A 22,723-nucleotide genomic window follows, 5' to 3' on the forward strand; every position below is an offset into this window, starting at 1 on the left:
TTGGCGTTAAGTCATTCTGGCCACATGACCATGGAGACGTCTTCGGACAGCACTGGCTCTTCGGCTTTGAAACAGAGATGAGCACTGCCCCCTACAGTCGGGAATGAGTAGCACGTATAAGCGAGGGGAACCTTTACCTTTTTAATATAAGCCCTACCCAGAAATAAGCCCTTGTGAAGGGGATGGGCATGGCTAGTACAGGAGGCAGCCCAAGCACATATCCCCTCACAAACATGGGCAGCAATCCGTGAGGTGGCGCTTAGCATGGGGGGTTCCTTCCCTTCCCTGGTCACCTCATGGAGGTTTGACCCCTTAATTGCAGCCCAACGGATTGGCTGAGCCAGTCAGGGCCAGGAGTTGCCTCTCGTTTTGCTTCTCCGGGTGCCTGGAAGTGTATCCAGTGCACTCTCAGCAGCCCATCCCTGCCCGTGATGCCAGGCAACCTTGCAGCCGAGGGCCTGTCTTCCACAGCTTACCTTATGACTCTGGAGCAAGCAGCGACTACAATTTGGAGGTCAGGTCTTGTTCAGGCTGCTGCTACCAACAAGACGTGGCATGATGTGCAGCATGTCAGGATCAGCAACCCTCCCTCCATGCCTCTGCCCAGCTGCTGGCCCTGTTGCTGCTGCCCTCATGGGGGCTCTTTGCCGAGGTTGCTCCTGCCTGGCATCTATGACCTCTGGAAAGCCTCGTCTGCTACTGGCCGGCCAGGCCCCCTTCGCCAATGGTTGCTGGTGGAACCTCACCCATCGCCTTTGGGCTGAGCCCCTCGCCTGCCCTGCGGAAGCTCCATGGTGGCCCTGCAGTGGGATGGAGGAGGGAGGCGGAGATCGCCCCTTCCTCTTTTGTGCCTCAAAAACTCATCTGCCCTGGCAACTGAGCCTCAGGCATGCATCCCTCTCACTGGAGCAAGACAGACAACTCAACTCAATTTATTCTATTTTAAGAGAAAATGATCAGTTATTATAAAATTTGTTTTAGTTGTGATAAAGGGAAAAGTCATCTATCTATCTATCTATCTGTCTATCTATATCTATCTCATGATGGCCAAATTGGAGTAGGATAGAACATTTGGGATGTGTATATGATTTTTTTTAATAGTACCTTTAAAAAAAATGCACTTACAACAATAAAAACTGATGCAAACTTTAAAAAAATAAAAGAATGAAAGGAAAAGGTAGGGGGAAAACTATGAAAAAATAAGAATATAGTAATATGCTGAGTGTATGACTATATTATTTTTTCATAGGTTTTTTCTTATTTTTTCTTTTTATTCTTTTATTTTTTTAAAGTTTGCATTAATTTTTATTGTTGCAATTATACTTTTTTTTAAAGATACTACTAAAAATCATATATACATCCCAAATATTCTTGTCCTACCCCAATCTTGCCCATCATAATTTAGTTAATAAAAATATCAACTATCTGTAAAAGATGTATAGGTCCTATACAAGACTTTTAGAGGACTTAAAACCCGTATACATATATACTCTTTAACATTTTTCAAGCCTTCTCCCTTAAAGCATGATTAGATATATCAGTAACATCTCTAAAATGGTAACCTCATCATTGGTAACCTCATCAAGCTACGTTTCAGTTGTCTGGTTTCCATGCTATAAAATACCCATAGTCGATACAGATATTTTCCAGAAGTGCTGAGTTCAATTCACTAAATTCTGAAAAATAACATTGAATGGTTGAATTTGGAAGTTGAAATCCAAGAAAGATGGTTGTCAAGGCAGAAATGAAAATGGATGGTTCTAATTCAATAAAAATATGTCAAATTAAATGTTATATTAGTGAATATAAACATGGCTCACTGTAAAATGAAATTTGTAATAATGTATTAATATGGTATATAGGAAAAATCTCAGTGGAATATTATTGCTCTGTAAATAAAGAATAGAAATTTAAAATAAAAAATAAGTCTAATCATGTATGTCAAATGGGTTCACACACACACACACGATTATGATGATGTCCATTCAAATATATATATCAGTATTGAATTTTTTCTCTGATGTTGAGGAGAAAATGAAAAGTCTGTTTGTATCAAAGCAATCAGATTAATAGAAATGTATGGAAAGGGAATTCTCTTTGTTTGTGTTTTATTCACACCTAGACAACATGATCACAACACATATGTGAAAGTGTAAACTTGAATACTGTGGATTTTACAATGTATCACAATTATGGGAACACCTGTATTCAACATTCCATAGCTTTCTTAACAGATTTCAGTGCAGTTTGGAATACAACTTTTTAATATAAGGATAAAATCATCATAAGAGACAGAAGTTTATATGTATGAGGGCAATTCTTGCCACATGAAATAAAGCTGTCCCATATCATTCCCTGGGGTTCCCCTTCAATTTTCAGAAAGAGATTTTAGAAATTATCAAAGGTTGTACCTATGCTGGGAAAACAAGGAAATTCAATTTCATACAGATAATTCTACAGTATTTGCAATGAAATTGAACTATTCATACCATGCACAGTTGTGCCACTGATTAATGATACAACTAGAGTCCTTTCGGAAATGATACATAATTTTTATAAATAAACAAAAGCATTTGTGTAAATTGAAAAGGCTGGCTAAGGCCTAAAATTTCTTCTACTATAATAATAGTAGAATTATGTAGTAGTAATGTAGTGTATATCATGATTGTATTCTAAACCTTCTAAACCAAAATTTTATGTGCTCTTTAACTGCGGCTATTTAAATATTTAAATCATTGTCTTATTGCTAATCATACCTAAATTTTTCATGAGCCTTTCTAGAACTTGTCTTAGAATACTAAAATATTTCCAAAGACTACTTTAAGTGTGACTAAACCTTTCATTATAGATTTAAGTTTTCTGAAATAAAACTACTCCTCCTCCTATTAAATTTGTTTGCGTGAATAGAGGTCTGCCAAATCATCTGAGAAGCACCTATTAGAAGTGAGTTAGCCTCCTCTTTTTTTTACAGTGGCAATATTTATTGTGACAGGAAAAGAACTACTGTAGTTAATAATACAGAAGTTATAAACAGGCCATAGAAGTACAGCATGGTCCTAAAACTATAGAATACCATACTCAAATGTATCACAGTCTTTTTTTCTTATTACGGTGTTCCAAGGCTATGTTCATGAAGATGGATATTTTCTGTCACATGTTAAAGCACTATGGATTTTTCTACATGCATATGCTTGCATTATGAGTTGTATAACATTTAAATGATAATATATATATAATATTATATATTATAATATATAATTTATCATTTATGTAAAGAACTAATTGAACTGTTACATAGATCTATACATCTAAGCTAATCGTAAAACAGCCTTGTCATTAAGGAACTTCTTCCCTTGAATGAATGTTTTCAGCTTTTCTATTCTTTCCTGTTCACAGGACTTAGGTAAATTCATAATTTTCACAACATCATACTTCCTTTATACTAAACTCCAAAACATATGGGGAGTTGTTCCATACAATGACAGTTTAGCAAAATGCAGAAATGAGAATCTTGTGCTATTTTTAAAGCACTCTCATCCCCTCAGCTATAATAGATAATTATAAATAATTTTTAATTTATTTTTATTCAATAACCATTGTAGAATAATGGAAGACTATAAAGAAGATTTGCGCCAGGCAAAACCACACTACCAATTCAAGGCAATAAAGGAAAAATCAATTTTAGAATTCTAGCAGTGATAACTGTTAATATCTTATCCTAGGCCATTTGCATACAGTTCCTTCCAAAATAAACAAAAACAAACAAACAAGACATTTGACCTAAAGCAGCTCTTTCCCTTGCCTTCTGCAAGCAAACGTATGTTCTAGCTGCAATAAAAATTTTATTCTTTTCTAGTTATTAAAGCATGCGAAATAACTAATTTTCATAGTCCTACACTATGTCCATCTATGTCCCATTTTAATGTAGAATTGCAATACTATTTCGAGAATCATTTCACCTAACCTGAAACTATAAAGTGCTGACTAATGCTATTTTTTATTCTTTTTTAGTGCATGTGTCCATTAATATATGTCAGAACAGGGATCACTGTATTTTAGGTTCATTGTTATAAACAGATGATTGCATTTCCCAACTTCCAAAATCATCATCTAACAAGTAGAGAAGACTGCCCCCGTACTTTCAGGAACTATGGAAACAGCTATACTGATCCATGGATTCCCAGAGCGGGTGACAATATATAATTGAGTCAATGGTGGGATTCAAATAATTTAACAACTGGTTTTGTGGGCGTGGCTAGGTGGGCGCGGCTAGGTGGTCATGTGACTGGGCGGGCATGGCAACTTGACATCACTCACAGCAAGGTGGGCTGGTACCTTGCTGTGAATGACATCATTGGTCACGTCCACTCAGTCACATGACCGATGCTGCAGAAACAGGCAATTTCCTACCTTCCGGCACTCCACCCTTGGGCTGGCAAAATAAAGGCCCATCTAAAGAGTATTGCCTGCCTGCTGAATACTGGCAAAAGGAGACTAGGGAGGAAAAAAGAGAAGGGCCCATAGAAATGCCCCATTTTCCACGCCATGCTGAATTGGGATAGGGAGGTGGGTGGGGAGCAAAAAGCATACTCAGTCCATACATACTCATCAGCATGACAGGGAATCTCTGTTCCAGCTCGCCAGTTCAGGCATTGGGAGCTTGGCCAATTTTCTTCCAGCGCTTGTGCAGGGAATCCCAGGAGCAGCAGCATATTGCATGCTTTTCACTCCAAGCAGGCTGGACTGGAAAACACATGGCTGGTGTCGTGTCCCACTCCTCCGCTGACGGCCGGGTCAGGGAAATCTGAATCAGGCTTGCCTCTGCAGCTCTGCCCAAAGTCCTAGCAAAGTCCTCAGAGCAGGCAGGAGACCAGAAAGTGACTTCAGCAAGATAAGTTCGACTTTGCCTGACTCAGAGACTGCCAGAAAGCAGATCCTTTATATAGGCCATGGGGTGTGGCTCCATGACTCAGCACTCATTAAGGCCTGCCCCTCCCTTCCTTCTGTTGCCTCCGCCTATCCAGTCTTCTGATGCGAGGGTCACTCCAATCAGCAGCTGTTGGAAATAAACTTTCCTCAGGCTCACATGCTGTGGAGGAGGGGGAGGGGTCTAGCTGCTCCGTTTGCCTGGGCATGGAGCCAGGGCTGGGGCCGGGGGATGCTCCCTCCTCTGCAGCCTGCTTGGGCATGGAGCCAGGGCTGGGGCCAGGAGATGCCCCCTCCTCAGCCTGTCTGGGTATGGAGCCAGGGCTGGGGCCGGGAGGACATTCTTCAGCGTTCGGAAGCAGATAAGCTGACCCCGGCTGCGGTGAGAGCGGGCAAGACACAACAGCTGGGGTGGAGGAGCGGTCCTTTTTAACAAGCTCAAAACTGTTGCTGTAAGCCTGAGTTCCCCGCACGAGAGCTGCAAGCCCAGCTCTGGCTGCAGACATGCAATTGTGAGGGCAGGCTTTTTCCAAGACTGGTCATAGAGGCAAACAGAGATGAGTGCGCCCGAGTACCAGACTTCCAGCTCTCGTGTGGGGAACCCAGTCTTGCAACTCAGTTTTGATCTTGTTAAGAAGGACTGGTCCTCCACCCCAGCCATGTGTTTTTAAGTCTGGGCTGCTTGGAGTGAAAAGCATGCTGTCAAGTCCCAATTCGGGGCTCGCCATACCTGGGGGGGGGGCATGGAGCTGCAACCATAGGAACTGGTGAGTAAGGCTGTAGCTGTGGTTGTGGTGGGACAAATCAGGACAGTACTGGCCTGAAGCTAGCACGATCTCCTTCTCCTCCTTCTTGGCCTCAACCAAACAGGCACACACACCTCATGGAGCCGGGATCTTCTGCAAGGAGACAGTGCATGCAGCAACAGGCCAGGGGAACGGTGGGACACATCAGGAAAGTGCCAGCCTGAAGCTCATCAGCAGGCCATCTTCCTGGCCAGGTGTGGCTGCAAGCAGCACCGGCACACAATGGAGTGCACGGCTAGCACAAAGAACAGGACGGGACTTCTGGCAGCCACGCACCCCATTGCCTTCCAGTGTCACTTGCGGCCAGACCCAGCCAGGAGGGCAGCCTGCTGATGAGCTTCAGTCTGGCGCTATCCTGACATGTCCTGCCATTCTTCTGGCCCGTCGCCGCCGTCACCGCTCTGTTCTTCGGGCCGGCCGAAGCTGCTTGGAAGGTAGCTGCCACGGCCTGTCCTTGCTACTTAAAGGCAGCTTCCAAGGCAGGAAAAGTTCGGGCAAATCATCTCTTCCTCAGCCTGAAACACACAGAGAGCATGCACACATCTCACAGCGCTGGGACCTTTTGCGAGGAGATGGTGCGTGCTGAAGATCCTGGTGCCATGAGGTGTATTTGCCTGTTTGCTTGAGGCCGAGAAAGAGGAGAAGACTTGGCTGAACTTTTCTGCCTTCCTCTCTTCTCACACTGGCAGGCAGGTGAGCAGCCTCCTGACCAGTGGGGCAAGTGTCTTCCCAGTGGGGCCGTGCTAACTGGGAGAGTGCCTCCCTGGCCAGGAACTGCATGGCTGTGCGTTTCCCAGCAAGGGGGAGAGAGAGTTCTTCCAGCTAGCATGACCATGTGGCTTCTCAGACAGCATTCAGAGGCAAGCGGGAAGTTCCGGGAAGTGCAGAAATGGAGCCACGGCACTGGCGGTAAACAAGACAGGCAAGACCTGGGACTGGGGGACAGCTAGCTAGCTAAGCCGTGAGCGCCGTGTGAGAAGGACATGCGGCAGTGGGTGAGCTAGCCAGGCAAGGCCGAGGACGGAAAGGGGGGCAGAAAGGCTGGGCGGGCCAGGCCGGGAATCGAGTTGACTGGGACTTGCAGCCAGGTGTGATATTGACTTATCTTAACTACAGGTTTGCAAATGTGAGCAACCACCTCCACATGTGCCACCTCCGCACATGCACAGGATTTTCTGCACATGCGCAGAGCATAAAGAAAGGACGTGATGACATCCGGTGGGTGGGTGGAACCTCCTGCAGCCCCAGCTACCGGTTCGCCCGAAACAGGTACAACCGGCAGAATCCCACCACTGAACTGACTGGGAAAAACAGTACGATTGTAAGCTTAGATTATTTTGTCATTTGACTTTGGCCATCCAATTAGATACATCTGCTGCCAACATCTGATTTTCCTCCCAGCAATGATGGTTCAAAAAGAAGGCCAAAAGAAAGAAAATATTTTCTCCCTTCCACTGATGGAGGAATATAAATGTACCTTGCATCAGGTTCTGACAAAAAATCTGGAGAGAGACTTAAGCCTTTGGAGGCAGTTTAGAATCCCTCAACACATATATTACAATTACAATTGTGGGCTTAAAATAATAATTAGGATATATTAATAATACCTAATATCAAAGAAAACAAGTGCATGGCTTAAAGAAAAGGGCTAGGTTTCAAAAGAGGAAGCATGAACAGAGAATAATGGATAGACCCATCTAAGATGGTAATTAGGCTTTAAAGAAACGCTGCCAGGCAAGGCTTCATTTGATTATATAGAAAAGAAATCTTTCTAATATCACTCTCATTTAGTTATTGATAGCACCTAAAAATGGAAGAGAGAAAGCAGGTGTTTTCTTCCTGTATCTTATAATACTTTATCCTACAACTTCAATTTGTTTTCTTTCTTTAACTTACTGGAGGCTGGAAGAACTGGTAAAAAAAACAAGATTATGGCTGCATTTTGATAATAAAGAGAACCAATAGAAGCTTGTTTGGTTATAAGTTCTTGTTCAATATCAATGTTCAATATCAATCTCTAGTTTTAGTGCAATTTACAAAGTTACCAACAAAAAAATTCCTTTAATGTACTAAATATAATATAGCACAATTATTATTTTGTATTATCTTCCATGAATGAAAACCTGTATTATCTTTTCCCATAATGTCTTCCAGACTTCGGTCTTCAATGTGACATCCCAATTAACATCCTCATGAAGAAATGTGCCCTGTGGTCATTTTTATACAGATTTAGCCAATTCAGATGTTCCAGATTGATATATCAATTGGAACTGATGCTGAAATATGCGTTTTTAGAATGCTGTTCACAACTTCAAATCCATACCCAGGTACCCATACATATATTATAAACACATGCACTAACAATGCATCTCCTATATAAAATGCATTGTGTGCATGTAATGCAATGGAAACATGCATAAAAATATAGGTGAATTTTTAATTAGATGGTTGATTCTCAAATGGGAATGCCAGTATGCAGTTTTATTTGGAAAATTAAGACTTTGAAGAACTTACTACTCTTAATTACAACTAAGGAAATTATTTTGACAAATTATATAAACCTATCATCATCTTACATAATAATGAATTTTCACTACACATAGATTCATTGCTACTGTGGCAATCTGGCCAGGAAAGAAAACCTTAGAAAATTAAAATTCAGGTCACGTAAATTCTTAGATTTGATATCTAGTTGAATTTCACTCTCACCTTTCACTTGTTCAGAACACAGCTCCTTGGCTTTGTCTTTCATTATTTTTGGAATCAAAATATCCTTTTCTACATGTCTGAGCTTTGGTTCCCCTGAAAGAAAAAAATATACATATTTCCAGCACAGATAAAAGTCACAGCTGAATTCAAAGAATAAGATGTAACATATGAAGTCCAAAATTCTGAAGAAGAAATAAATATGATTTCTATTACAGAGTTTTAAGCTATTTTTAATTTCTCATGACTTTCATTTAGCAATTCAGAAGTTTTTCTGAGATTTTACTACTCACAATATTTGTAAATAATATATCCAAGAAGGCCACTGGCTAGGATTATCCCATTTTATCTTCACACAATTCCTGGCTTCACTATATCTGAGCAGCAAGCAATATCTGAACTCTGATTTTGCCAGTCAAATTCTACTACAATAATCACTACACTAATCACTGTATCACTTAGGTTCATAATTATTCACAAATAATAGGATTTTCAGAACTATAACTCAATAAATATTATACTAAAAAGGTGATATAAAAATAACCATTGTAATATATTTAAATACAATGCAAAGCATTACTCAGATCGTTAGCATTATTTTAGCTAATCTGATACATGTAGAAGCATGCATTATAACATCTGAAGCTATTACTGAAGGGAAGGCTGAAAAAAATTAAGTGAGGAGAGCAACTTAGTTTCTTAGTATGATTTGATTGCTTATTTAATAAAAAGGTAAAGGTTCCCCTCTAGTCGTTCCGACTCTAGGGGGTGGTGCTCATCTCCGTTTCAAAGCCAAAAAGCCACCACTGTCCGAAGACGTCTCTGTGGTCATGTGGCGGCATGACTCAATGCCAAAGGCGCACGGAACGCTGTTACTTTCCCACCAAAGGTGGTCCCTATTTTTTCTACTTGCATTTTTTACATGCTTCGAACTGCTAGGTTGGAAGAAGCTGGGACAAATAACGAGAGCTCACCCCGTTACACGGCAGCACTAGGGATTCGAACCGCTGAACTGCCGACCTTTCAATCGACAAGCTCAGCATCCTAGCCCCTGAGCCATTGCGCCTCTGCTTATTTAGTATCCTATGACAATCACTAAGTGTTATATCTTATTATTCTTGATGAATGTATTTTTTTATGTACGCTGAGACATATGCACCAAAGACAAATTCCTTGTGTGTCCAATCACCCTTGGCCAATAAAGAATCCAATCCTATCCTATCCTATCCTATCCCATCCTATCCCTATCCCTATCCCTATCTCTATTCCTATTCCTATTCCCAGGAGCTACAACTCTCTTTTAGTTTCCAAACCTACAATGCAGGAGAGCAGAAAAACTTCTTTTGATGACCACTAATTATGTCTCTGGCTGCTTCAAAATCTAGGAATTAAAGTTCCTTACTATATAGAAGACAGCACTTGATGAAAGCAGCCTTAAAGGCTCTCTCATATCAGATCAAAATGTCAACACCCATTGAGCATTGAATTGAAGAAGACAGATTATCCCTGACTAAGAGTAACTTTCCAGGGAGAAATCTATTACCTACTGCCTGTTTCTTTAACTAAAGACCATAGCAATAGGAAGACTCTAAAGCTATCTCCAACATGTAAACATTTATTTTATTTTATTTATTCTGTCACACAGTATATATAAGCGTAAGCATGAAATAACTGTACAATTTATATGTATGAGTGTTTAATAACTAAATTAATTGGATATAACGAAAGGAAACAATAGGACAGGAATGGTAGGCATTCTTGTGCTCTTATGCACGCCCCTTATGGACCTCTTAGGAATGGGGTGAAGTCAATAGTAGATAGTTTTTGGTTGAAGCTTTGGGGATTTTGGGAAGAGACCACAGAGTAAGGTAGTGTATTCCAGGCATTAACAACTCTGTTACTGAAGTCATATTTTCTGCAATCAAGATTGGAGCTTAAGCTTAAATCTATTGTGTGCTCGTGTATTGTTGCAATTGAAGCTGAAGTAGTCTTTGACAGGAAGGACATTATAATAGATGATTCTACGAGTTAAACTCAAATCATGTCAAAGACGGCATAGTTCTAAATTTTCTAAACCCAGGATTTCAAGTCTGATGGCATAAGGTATTTTGTTGCATTCAAAGGAGTGGAGAACTCTTCTTGTAAAATATTTCTTGACACGTTCAATTGTATTGATATCAGAAATGTGGTATGGGTTCCAGACAGTCGAGCTGTATTCAAGAATTGGTCTAGCAAATGTTTAATATGCTCTGGTTAGTAGAGTAGTGTTTTTGGAGAAGAAGCTACGTAAGTACTTTTTAAATGCTCTACTTTAATGCTAAGTATATTAAGTATGCTAGATGGAGTCACTGAAGCTAAGTATGCTATATGGAGTCACTGAAGCTAAGTATGCTAGATGGAGTCACTGAAGCAGTTGGCGTGAGTTTAAATGGACTCCAGAGGATGGTAGAGGACAGGAAGGCCTGGAGGAATGTTGTCCATGGGGTCGCAATGGGTCGGACACAACTTCACAACTAACAACAACAATGCTAAGTACTCCCTCTTTCAAACAAACAGTAGATAATATAAATTGCAGTTTATGTTTCACTGGGAGAAATGAGAAGATAAACTATGCAAAACATTATTTCTGTATCTTTATTTTTAAAAAACAAATTGATCATATAAGAATGAGGCAGTAAGTGATAGATTTGGATCAGTACCTATAGAATTTCAAGTCAGTCTCATTTTAAACTACTTTATAAGAAATCTTTAATAAAAATAAAGAAGAACCACTACAATAAAATACCGATCTGACTATCAACTATGGAAGCACTAATGTATCTGAATGTGTTGGACTTAGACAAAATAGCAAAGATATATTAGATGATCAAGGAAAATTAAAAATGAATCAAGAATTTAAAAAATGGAATTGATATAGATTGGTGGCCCTATTTGCAAATCCAGTCGCGATACAAAAAAGACATAGAAAAATATGGTTTCTATAGGGAACTACAAGAGCTGGATAAAATACTACAAGGGACAGAGGGAAAAATGATTTAAAAACAAATTGATCATATAAGAATGAGGCAGTAAGTGATAGATTTGGATCAGTACCTATAGAATTTCAAGTCAGTCTCATTTTAAACTACTTTATAAGAAATCTTTAATAAAAATAAAGAAGAACCACTACAATAAAATACCGATCTGACTATCAACTATGGAAGCACTAATGTATCTGAATGTGTTGGACTTAGACAAAATAGCAAAGATATATTAGATGATCAAGGAAAATTAAAAATGAATCAAGAATTTAAAAAATGGAATTGATATAGATTGGTGGCCCTATTTGCAAATCCAGTCGCGATACAAAAAAGACATAGAAAAATATGGTTTCTATAGGGAACTACAAGAGCTGGATAAAATACTACAAGGGACAGAGGGAAAAATGATTTAAAAAAACATAATTTACTGAGGTTCAAAATGGAAGAAGAAATGGTTAAAGAAACTATGATAACCTGGGCAAAAAATTTCGGCTACACCATAGAATTAAAGAACTGGGAAAAACTATGAGGAAAAAATTATAAACTGACAATGGCGGCAGCATACAAAGAACATTTATATAAAATGTTTTACCACTGGCATTTGGTCCCAGCAAGATTAGTAAAAATGATCCCAAATAGACCAGCGGAGTGTTGGAAATATAAACGGAAACAAGGAACATACTACCACATATGGTAGACATGCCCAGAAGCAAAGAAATACCGGATAAAGATTGGAAAGTGGCTAGAGAAAATTACCAAACAACAAAAAGATCTAAAATCAGAGTTATTTTTATTAGGGATATTAATAGAAAATTACAGTAAAAAAACCCAATATATAAACTACATATAATAACAGCGGCCAGAATTGTTTACACACTAAATTGGAAGAATGAAAGTATACCATCTGATGGAATGGTGATAAAGAAAGTGCTAGAATGTGCGGAGTTGGATAGGCTGACAATGGAAATAAAAGAAAGAGGAGAAATCGAATATTATCTGATTTGGAATACATGGTACAACTGTTTGGAGAATAGAATTAAAGTTTAAGGATGTTAAAGTAAGATAAGATGTGATAAAAATGTAATATATATATTTATGTAACTATAACAAGCACACAGTATATAGAATAACATACATTGCTAATCTTTAGTTAATAGTTATAAAGGAATAGGTATGTATATAAGGAAACTGAAAATAACTTGCATGTACATATGAAGTATACAGATACCAAAGTGCTGTAAAGATGAAAATTGTGAGATAAAATGAAGAAAATTGCTTAATAAAAATCATTTTTTAAAAAAGAAATCTTTAATAGCGTTCTTTAGGGGGGAAATCCATTGTATTATATAATACTTTGTTTCAGTGGTGAAATCTGAACCGGTTTACTACCGGCTCACTGGCTGCGCATGCGTGTGCAAAAGGAGGCATGGGGTAAGTAGAACAGCGCGCGGGGGGGGGGTGATCAGCTGTGGCATGCGATCTTTTTTTTTACTTTTAAAAGCATTTTTAAACCTATTTGGCTGAAGGTTTAAAAAATGCTTTTAAAAGTAAAAAAAAGGCTCTGACAATCTCAAAGCTCAGTTGTGATTGTCAGAGCCTTTTTTTACCTTTTAAAAGCATTTTTCCCTCTCTTCAGCTGAAGAGGTTGTAGAAAAAATGCTTTTAAAAGTTAAAAAAAAAGTCCTTGACAATCAGGCAACTCAGCTGGAATCATCAGAGCCTTTTTTTACCTTTTAAAAGCATTTTAACAACCTTTTCGGCTGAACAGGTTGTAGAAAAAATGCTTTTAAAAGTTTAAAAAAGGCTCTGATGATCGTGCGGCTCAGCTGGGCCTGGGCAGGGATTTTTGCTACCGGTTCTCCGAACCACCACCCATCATCGCTATCAGATCACACGATCCGGTCCGAACTGGGAGCATTTCACCCCTACTTTGTTTCTTCCTCTTTTAGCTCATTGCACTTTTCATCTAGATTGATTTTAGGCGGTATTTGAATAAAGTAGGCATTTTGACTGAGTTCTGAAAATTGAAAAAGTCTTCACTTGCTTTGGAACATTTTTAAAAGATAGAAAAGTTACCACAGTGAGATAAGAGAAGGCCTGCATGAAAACCAGCTATTTCTTTCACATCTCTCCAGATTAATCCCAAGAATGCCTGGACAGAGGACTGGTCAGACGGCTTCTTGCAGTCTGACCATTAGTTATTTTTCTCTACCAAACTTTTAATTTGGCTCAATCTATCTGGACTAAACTGAACAGAGTTGGATGTGACACTGGAAGAAGTGCCTCTGCTCTGTGTCAATGGAGCTGGAAAGATTCCCCTGTAGCAACTGTGGGGATAATACGTAAACTGTTAAATATATTGTGCAAAAATGCCCATGGTGTGCATTTTCTAGATCCTTAAAAGATCTGCATGAAGCAAAACCAGAGGCAACTGATTGCCTGGATAACTGAACTGGACATCCAGTTATGCCACTGCTGTACCTCTGTAGTTTTGTGTACAATTATGTATTATGATTGTGTGCATATATTTACTAATCTTTGTCTTGTTCTCATCATATACTAAATGAATAATAAACTGAGATAATATAACAAAAAGGGACCTCTGGAGGTCTTCTAGTCCAACCCCAACCCCCCCAAGAAGATGACCGTATACTTATATAAATTAGTGATAATTCCTTTTTCCTTTTCCACTAACATTTTCTTTTAATTAGGTATATACATTATTATATACAGGTTATTTAATTTTCTATAGTACAATATTCAAAACTAGTATCAGCGTATTAACTAAGATCCATTTAAGACATGGGACATATTGCTCCAATCTGTTTTGTTTCATCTCCATTTTGCCAATGAAGCCCCTTTGTACAATAGTCAAACAATTGTAACTCTTGCAGGCTTTGATCAAATAAAATATAGCAACTTCTTAGTTATCTATAGTGAGAAAGGAATAGCTACAGATAATCAGCTGATCCTCATTCTCTTTGTCAAGACATCCATGTTTTATATAGTATTAATAACTGTGTGAGCAAATAAATCAGTATAACTTGGTGGACTTGGATTGATTTCTAAACCCCACTTTAGTGGCAATTTTTGAGATAAGGAAGCATTTTACCAAACTAATGCTTCTACATGCTGAAACCTTTATAAAGACTTTTTTTTAGTGGAAGTGTGATGTAGCTTTCTTAGATGACCAGGTAGCATCTGAGTAGTAGGTTACTTTACCTTAATCAAGCATTAGGCCCAAATGATTCTGTTTTAACAATTTCACTGCTTTATTAGTCTTGCATTTATCTGATTAATAATTATGAAACCAAAGTGAATTACTATATATAATTGCTTGGGAGTTAGTTCTTCTAAATTAGGTAAGATTAACAGAACTCAAATTTTAAGCAGTTTGTTTCATTTTCTACCTTAAAATTATTCAGAACATTGCATATATTTCTATTATCCTTAACTTTTAAAATTTGAGATTTTACTACTTTACATTTGCATCAATTCAAATTAAGAGAGAGAGTAAGGATGACACTACCAGAAGAAAAAAATTCAAAGCTTTAACTTCTCACTATGCTATCATCACCTTGAAGTCAATTTTCACCTTTTTCACTGGCTGAATCTGTTATCTTACATTTTGCTTTGGGGCTCATGTGTTCTTGCAATATAGCAGTACTGGATTATGAGAATTCTGACAAGCATGTTTGCAAAAAAAAAAAAAAAGTCACAATGCTTATATTCTTGAAGGTAGAAAATCAGATTCCAACCTAATTCTATAACAATTGGTGAAATAAATATAAAAATATGAATACAGATTGAGAGCAACTATACAAACAAATCAATGGCACGGGTTCAATTACTCAAATATAAAAGTGAATAAGAATAATCAAAAGAAAAATAAATATATCAACCATTAATTCTGACTTTTGCAAATACAGTTCTACCTGTTCAACAAGAAATGAGACATCACTCAAACCTTAGAAATTAAAGGAAACTACAATAACTAAAATGGAGAGACATAAGGGATCATAGCTTACAAGAAAAAAATTAAACTTCCTTGCATGCTACTTTGATGTAAGTTCTCCTTGTGTTCAGTATTAGTTGAAAAACATTACATACACTCCACATAAAGTAATAGGTCAATGAGCTTCCAATCATAGAGATAATAAATTAATCTTCTGCATCATATTCTAATTAAAGCTGTGTGGTGAAATATCAGTTAGTTGAATTTAAACTAATTCTATCAAAATTTAGGATTTAAATCACCTTAATTTAGTTTAATAACAACCATACTTACTTACATCAAATGTTTCAGATTAAAGTACTTTTGTTCAGAACTTGACTTTCTCAAATACGCCTTGTATCTAACCATATCACTTCATTCCCCTTTCTCAACTTTCCAGGATGCTATATAAATATCAAATATGATATCTCTTACCATAATCCTTAGCTACTCCAAAGGTAATGTATGCATCTCTGAACATAAACATGAATGTAATTATGGAAATGCAAAATTCCACAGTTAGAGAACAAACACATTATTAAGATATAGGTGATTCTCCAAGGTAGTTATCATTCAAAGATGCTGGACTGTATCTCCTATAATCTTATTCACTGGAAATACTTGTTTAAATTAACACAACTAGAAGGTGCCACGTTAAAACAGAGGGATCTGAACTTCATAGCTGTTTTACTATGTACCATACACAGGGGGTTTTTTTTTTCCAAAAGAACATCTTTCCATTATTTTAACTCTACAAAAATAAGGTTGGGGGTGAGGGGATTAGAGAGACTTAAAAACAAAATTAGTATTAATAAATTGTCTATAATTATATTTCCCACTATTAAATTTTGCAAAACTAGTTTCCTAGGAGTCAACTGAAGAATTCAATATAATATATAACTATAACTAATGCAGCATATATATAAAATATTTTGAGGTCAAAGGATTGCATCCTGAAATGTCCTAATCTGAGCTCCAGATTGATTATTCTGCTTGTTCCAGAAGTGGTCCAATCTCAAAATAGCTACCATAATTTATTTCATGTTCAAAATAGCCATTCCAAAGTCAGACCATTTCTGCATCCATGAAATATTTTGTACAATTCTGTAGTATTAACTATACAGAACTGAGAAGTGATTTTACATGCTAATTAAGCAAAATGGAAAAATTGCTACTTAATGAAACAATAAGTTCCTGAAGTAACAAAGAAACAAGGGGAGAGGAGATGCTGAGTGCCCCCAACTATTGAGGCTTTTATTCAGATGAGTAAGCAAATTACAGGAAATGTTCAGATTGCTGAATCCATCATTTTCCAAAAAAAAATCTATATGTAAGAAGTATGATATGTCTATCAAGTAAGTATTAAAGACCTGTTTATGAAATATTTTAAAAATATCTGTAATTAATCCATGTTTTTTGTCGGCGTATAACAGCTCATGAATTGGAATAGACAGGGTAACAGGTCAGCCATTTGGGGACTGTTTGATGACTCAGACAGTTGGAGCCTGAACATGGCTTAGCTTGACTGTTATGTATAAAAGAGTTGGTTTGTCCTTGCATTATTGCTTCTGTGATTATATTGCTTCTGTGCTTTTCGATTCTGAGTTCTGGTTCTGGTTTCTGCTGTATGGGTATTGTATCCATGCATCATGCTTTATATTACTGTATATAAAGAGGTTTATTTTATACATGAATCCTGCTGAATTATTTACTTGTGTGCTGGGTGGGTTGCTGCAAACTCTAACATTTCTCCCATACAAATCTTTCTTGTATCCTACCGCTTAATAAGCCAGACTTGTAAACTACATGCATTCAATTAATGTGCAGTACTTTTTAGTATTTAACAATGCCCATACAGTGAGTGGACAAGAAAAGATATATTTTCCACATGATCCTGATAGAAATCAACTTGTGAAGATGCTGTTTGCACAGTAAAACATATTTCTACTAATAATAATGGAATCTTTCCGTGCTACATAAATAGCTACTTCCAAGAGATTTTTTACATAAGAATATAATTATTTTTTTCCTCCTACATCTTCCCATTTAAAAACAAGCATGCTAATTGCTTTTATTTGGTTAATATTAAATTCAATGTGTGCTAAAGTTACTTGACAAGCTTTGGGGCTTTGTTCAATTTGCTCCTTTAATAAGCACTCATACACAATGTAAAATTGGCATTAGCATTTATGAAACTGTAAGATAGTTTGTTTTGTGTTATGTAAATGGAAGAATATCTAAACCAGCCATAAAGGCCTGGGATAATATTTTAAATAAAGATTTAAAACTGCCCTTGCAATCTGTTACAGAATGTATTTAAATACAAATAAAATAATTTACAAGCAAAACATATAAGTATAAATGCAGTCCAGTGTCAATAAATCTGATTTTCAATTCAACAATTTTTCTGTTTGTTCCAAAAGATTGTATTTGTAGTTTCAATTCAACTATTTTTAGGTTTGTTCCAGAAGAATATATTTGTATCATCTTTTGTTTGACTAACAATTGTTAATGTGAAATATGCATGATATAGCTGATATTCATAATATCATAACATAAATATGCATGATATTCAATGCTTCATATTACATACAAGAATTCAAGCCAATTCAGAATCTTATGCTTACATGTACTAACACATATTAATTTATATGTATACAAGGCCAGATAAGGAGAAGAAAGTGAACTCCTAGATAGGTGTAGGCCAACCGCATCCCACACCTTCTGTTTTGATAACTTTTATGGCCTAAACCCTGTGCCACTTTTCTTTCAACATCTGGCACGCCCAGCAACCATGATTGCGAAAAGGCAGTGCAAGTTCTCGCCATTAGAAGCTTAGTACTACCCACAACCAATTCCGCAACCCTAAAGTAGCATGAACAGAGCATAACATTTTGATATTTGTAACTGGGAATTGAAAGGGGGAATCCATTCCCCATCTATCCATTTTATATGGCTCAATTTACTTTAAATTTTATGTCACCATCTGATAATCTTAAATGCATCAAGTACAGATAGTTTTTGTTCAATAACTGATTCAGACTTTGGACAGTGATGAAAAAGTAACTTTATAATCAATGGCTACATTTATGACTTTTGCAGCATCTTTTAATAATGTCAGTTAATAAGCACTGTCCTATGTAAAATCATAGGCAGAGTTGCAGTTGTGTAATTTTTCATCTAGTGATTGAGGATGGCTTAGAAAGAAAGCTAATTATTGGAGTGGCATTCATCAACCTAACTGTAGCACATGGCACTGTTAACCACAGGCTATTGCTACACAAGTTATCACCCAGGGTGTATAAAAATTGATTTTTTTAAAAAAATAAAAAAATCAGATTTTTAAAAAATTTAAATTGGATTTTTTTATTTTTATCGAATTTATTTTAATAAAATGCTTTTGGAGTAAAAATCTAAAGATAGTTTTCTATTTAAGATACATTAATAATTTAGTTTATTCAATATGAAATGATAGCTTAGTTATGTAGCATGAGGCTGTATATTCTGCAATATTTACATTATTGATAAACACATTCAATGAATCCAAGCTCTGCAAGCTGAGATAACATGCACTGCATTGATGCATTCACACAATTTCACAGTAACCATGAGATAAATCATAAAACAAAGTTCAGGAATATTCCTTTATCCCATTGTTTTGCAAATCTATGTACACTACAAACTGTACAGTTGCTTGAAGAGAAGTGCATCTGTACCACCAGATTCTGTGTGAGGAGGAAGGGCAAGCAGTAAAAATGAAACTGATACCTTCTAAGCTGCTTATAAATATAATATTAAAGAGCACCTGTCATTTCAGATCCATCATGGCAATACCTATTAGCAAGCGTCCACTCACCTGATGCCCGCCACATGCCTCATGTTGTTGTGTCACTGCCACATAACCAGCCACCCCATTAAAGTGAATGGGACTGTCAATGAGTCAACAGCGGTCAGAGGAGCAGCCGCTGCGGGACAGTGATGACAGTTGCTCTTTAAAAATTATGATTTAAATTGAGTTGATTTAAATCAAGCCTTTTTACTAGTGATTTAAATCAAATCCACTCTGATATCACCAGAGATAATAAGCTTACCAAGGTCATTAGCAAGTTCCTCCAGAACCGGAGATTTTATTTGATGGTAAGAACAGTAGATGGAGGATGAAGAAGATGCTAGAAAGAAGTGAATTGTCTCCAATGTTGTATAACATATATATGAACAATCAACCAATCCCTGACAACACATATCTATTCATCTATGTGGATGATACAGTAGTGGCAGCACAAGGATCAACTTTTGATGAGGTAGCCAGGAAATTTAGGGTAGCACTTGAAAAATTAGGACATATTACACCATCAACCATTAAAGCCCAACTGAAACAAGACTCAAGTGTGTGCTTTCCTTCTCCAAAATCAAAATGCGCTAATGTGCTAATCGTTCCCGACTCTAGGCGATGCTCATCTCAGTTTCAAAGCCAAAGAGGCAGCGCTGTCCGAAGATGTGGTCATGTGGCCGGCATTACTAAATGCCGAAGGCGCATGGAACGCTGTTACCTTCCCACCAAAGGTGGTCCTTATTTTTCTACTTGCATTTTTATGTGCTTTCGAAACTGCTAGGTTGGCAGAACACACGCTCCTTAGATGTTCCTTTTACACAGAGATTAGGAAAAACATATTCTGCCAATAACTGCTGGCCATTTCGACACTATCTATCTTCAGTGGCTGCTTAAGGATGAACAGTTCATAACTACAGTGCAGGTGGCCAAATTCTGCGCAGCAGCACTGCGGATTCTCCACCATAGTTGTTATATAACAAATGTGGTAAAACCTTTGCACTGCTTAATCCTTCCCCTTTTAGCACTGAAGCCACAATGGGCCACACAGTTTATGGGTTGTAATTGTAGTATAGATAGACCATGTATAATTGACAGATTGGATTTTATTATAGATTTTAGTTGTTATTTATTATTTTATACTAGAATTTTTAATTGTATATATACTGAGAGCTTTTATTTGTTCTGGTCTCTGGTCTAAGACTGTAATAAATTGATTGATTGATTGATTGATTGACTGATTTGTTTGATAGCCAGACTAGCTTTATACAGGATATTTCTTTCAGCAACAGCATTCTGGCCTGGAGAAAAAACACCATGAAAGTCAAGTAAAACATATAAATAAAATCTTAGTAACAACTTAGAAGAAAAAGCAAGAGGGAGGTAAAAGCAGTCCCCAACCAATGTAACATGTTCAATGTTATCACAGCATCATACAGTTTATAAATATTTAGGGACATTTGTAGCATAGAAGTTAGCATACAAACCCAAAAGTTATTTGTTTAAGACATGTATCTATCATTGCCTCCCTTAGAAATATATTATCTCCGAATCACCATTGCCCACAGCCACATTGTAGTCTTTTACCTTCAACCAACTCTAAGCTGAAGATCATTCCCTCAGAAACTCAAAAGTTTGCACAGGACAGTTCTTTTTATATTTTTAGGTTAAACTGCTGTATGTTTAAAAAGTAAATAATGCATGTTCGCATTCTGATCATTTGGGAACACAAACTGTTTAAAGCTACTGCATTCTGACTTAATTCAAATGAGAATAACCTTCCTTGGTCAACATTCTTCAGCACCATTTTTGCCCACTAGAAAGTGAAATATGTGGGGGCACTAAAACCACTCACAAATCTAGAGTCAAAAAGCAACATTGCCTCTTGAATATAACTTCAGTCTTGAATAATGGAACAATAATCCAGTTTCAAGAATGGAATATGAATCTGGAAATCTGTTTATTAGGAAAAGCAGGGGACGTTTAAAGCATTGCTTTGATAACCTCAGTACTTTCTGCATCTGAAATAGTGAGATGACTATATCTCTCAGAATTTCCACCCAGCCTGGTCTTTATTCCTTGCTGGCTGGGAGCCGTAACACCAGCCTACCTGGAAACCCCCAGTGTAAAGACAGAGGAAAAATAAAAGCAGAATTACAACATGTGAGAGGGAAAAGACAGGTGCTGCTGACTGTAGAAGCCCTCCGCCACATTGTGAGTCATGTGCATAAATAGCAGGGGAATCAACTGCCCCTACCTGCAGTACTACAGACAGACTCCATCAGCAGCTTCTTGCCTTACGGAGCAGTTACTGCTCGAAGCAGGAAACAACCCACGCGGAATCTCACAGCCCCGGAAACACGACCTCTACAGCCTTCGTCCTCTACGTCACCAGACAAAAACATCCTCCTGTGCTCATACCGCGCCTGCGTCAAAGAGATTCTGCGGCAAGTAGAGAAAATCGGTCCCAAGAAAGTGCGAAGCAGCGGCCCCTAAGTATTGGAGGGTATTGACCTGGGAGAGCGAGCGCTGTAACTGGAGTCGTTCCGGGCTGTTTCGTTGCGTTTCTAAAAAAGGGGTAACAAAAAAGGTGCCTTTTCAAGGGCCAACTGGACTTTCTGGTGTTTCTTTGAAGACTTTTCGCTTCTCATCCAAGAAGCTTCTTCAGCGAAATGTCTTCAAAGAAAAAACAAGAAGTTTTTATAAGGGGCGTGCATAAGAGCACAAAAGTGCCTACCGTTCCTGGCCTATTGTTCCCTTCATCATATCAAATTGATATAGTTGATGCATATATTTTTTTACATATATGTATATATTTTCTTCAAAATATGTTGTTTTATCTATGACAATTGTTTGTGTATACTGTTGTGAGAAAAAGAAATAATAATAATAAAAAAAGTTCAGTTGCCTCTTGAAAAAGCACCTTTGCGACAACTATGACCTGTATGACTGAGAATCTCCATAGACATTAACCTGAGAACAAGAGGAGTTTCAAGAACCAATCTGACATCTTCTCCCTTTTCAGAAAAAGTCCCCGGATGTCTGTGTGGATTGAAAGACTGAGAGAAGTTGGTACTAAGAACTTTTCAGGGAATATAGTTCAAGGACAAATCCATGAAGTTTCTTAAGCAAGGAGTTGTCACCGTTTTCTGGATACTTTGTTAACTTCCCAACTTAGCTTACAAGGCTAGGTGGTACTTTATAGCCTGACCTTGCTTAGGGTTGTTTTTTTTTGAGATCACTTTTCATAGTCTATAAAAAAAACCCTATTTTTTTCAGGATTATTAATTTCACCAAATTGAAGGGTTCAACAAATGAATTTATTTGTTATCTTTTCTATTCAATTCAATTCATTTCATATATTTGTTTTGCAACTCAGATTTAATTCTCTGTATTTGAAATCAGGTGAATCTATTTAGCATTTACAGTCACTTTTCTGTTC

General features: G+C 37.5%; 1 protein-coding gene across 1 annotated transcript in view; it reads right to left on the reverse strand.

Moving 5' to 3' along the window:
• The window catches only part of ZCWPW2 (zinc finger CW-type and PWWP domain containing 2), a 162,228-nt gene extending 140,085 nt beyond the window's left edge, over positions 1-22,143 (reverse strand). Inside the window, exons 1-2 of the mRNA XM_058182728.1 lie at positions 21,539-22,143; positions 8,442-8,534 (exon numbers count right to left, since the gene is read on the reverse strand). The gene's annotated coding sequence lies outside the window, so the exon portion shown is untranslated. The remainder of the gene's footprint in view (positions 1-8,441; positions 8,535-21,538) is intronic.
• Between the last annotated feature and the right edge of the window lie 580 nt (positions 22,144-22,723).

Source organism: Ahaetulla prasina, chromosome 4, assembly GCF_028640845.1.
Source record: "Ahaetulla prasina isolate Xishuangbanna chromosome 4, ASM2864084v1, whole genome shotgun sequence".
NCBI classification, from domain to species: domain Eukaryota; kingdom Metazoa; phylum Chordata; class Lepidosauria; order Squamata; family Colubridae; genus Ahaetulla; species Ahaetulla prasina.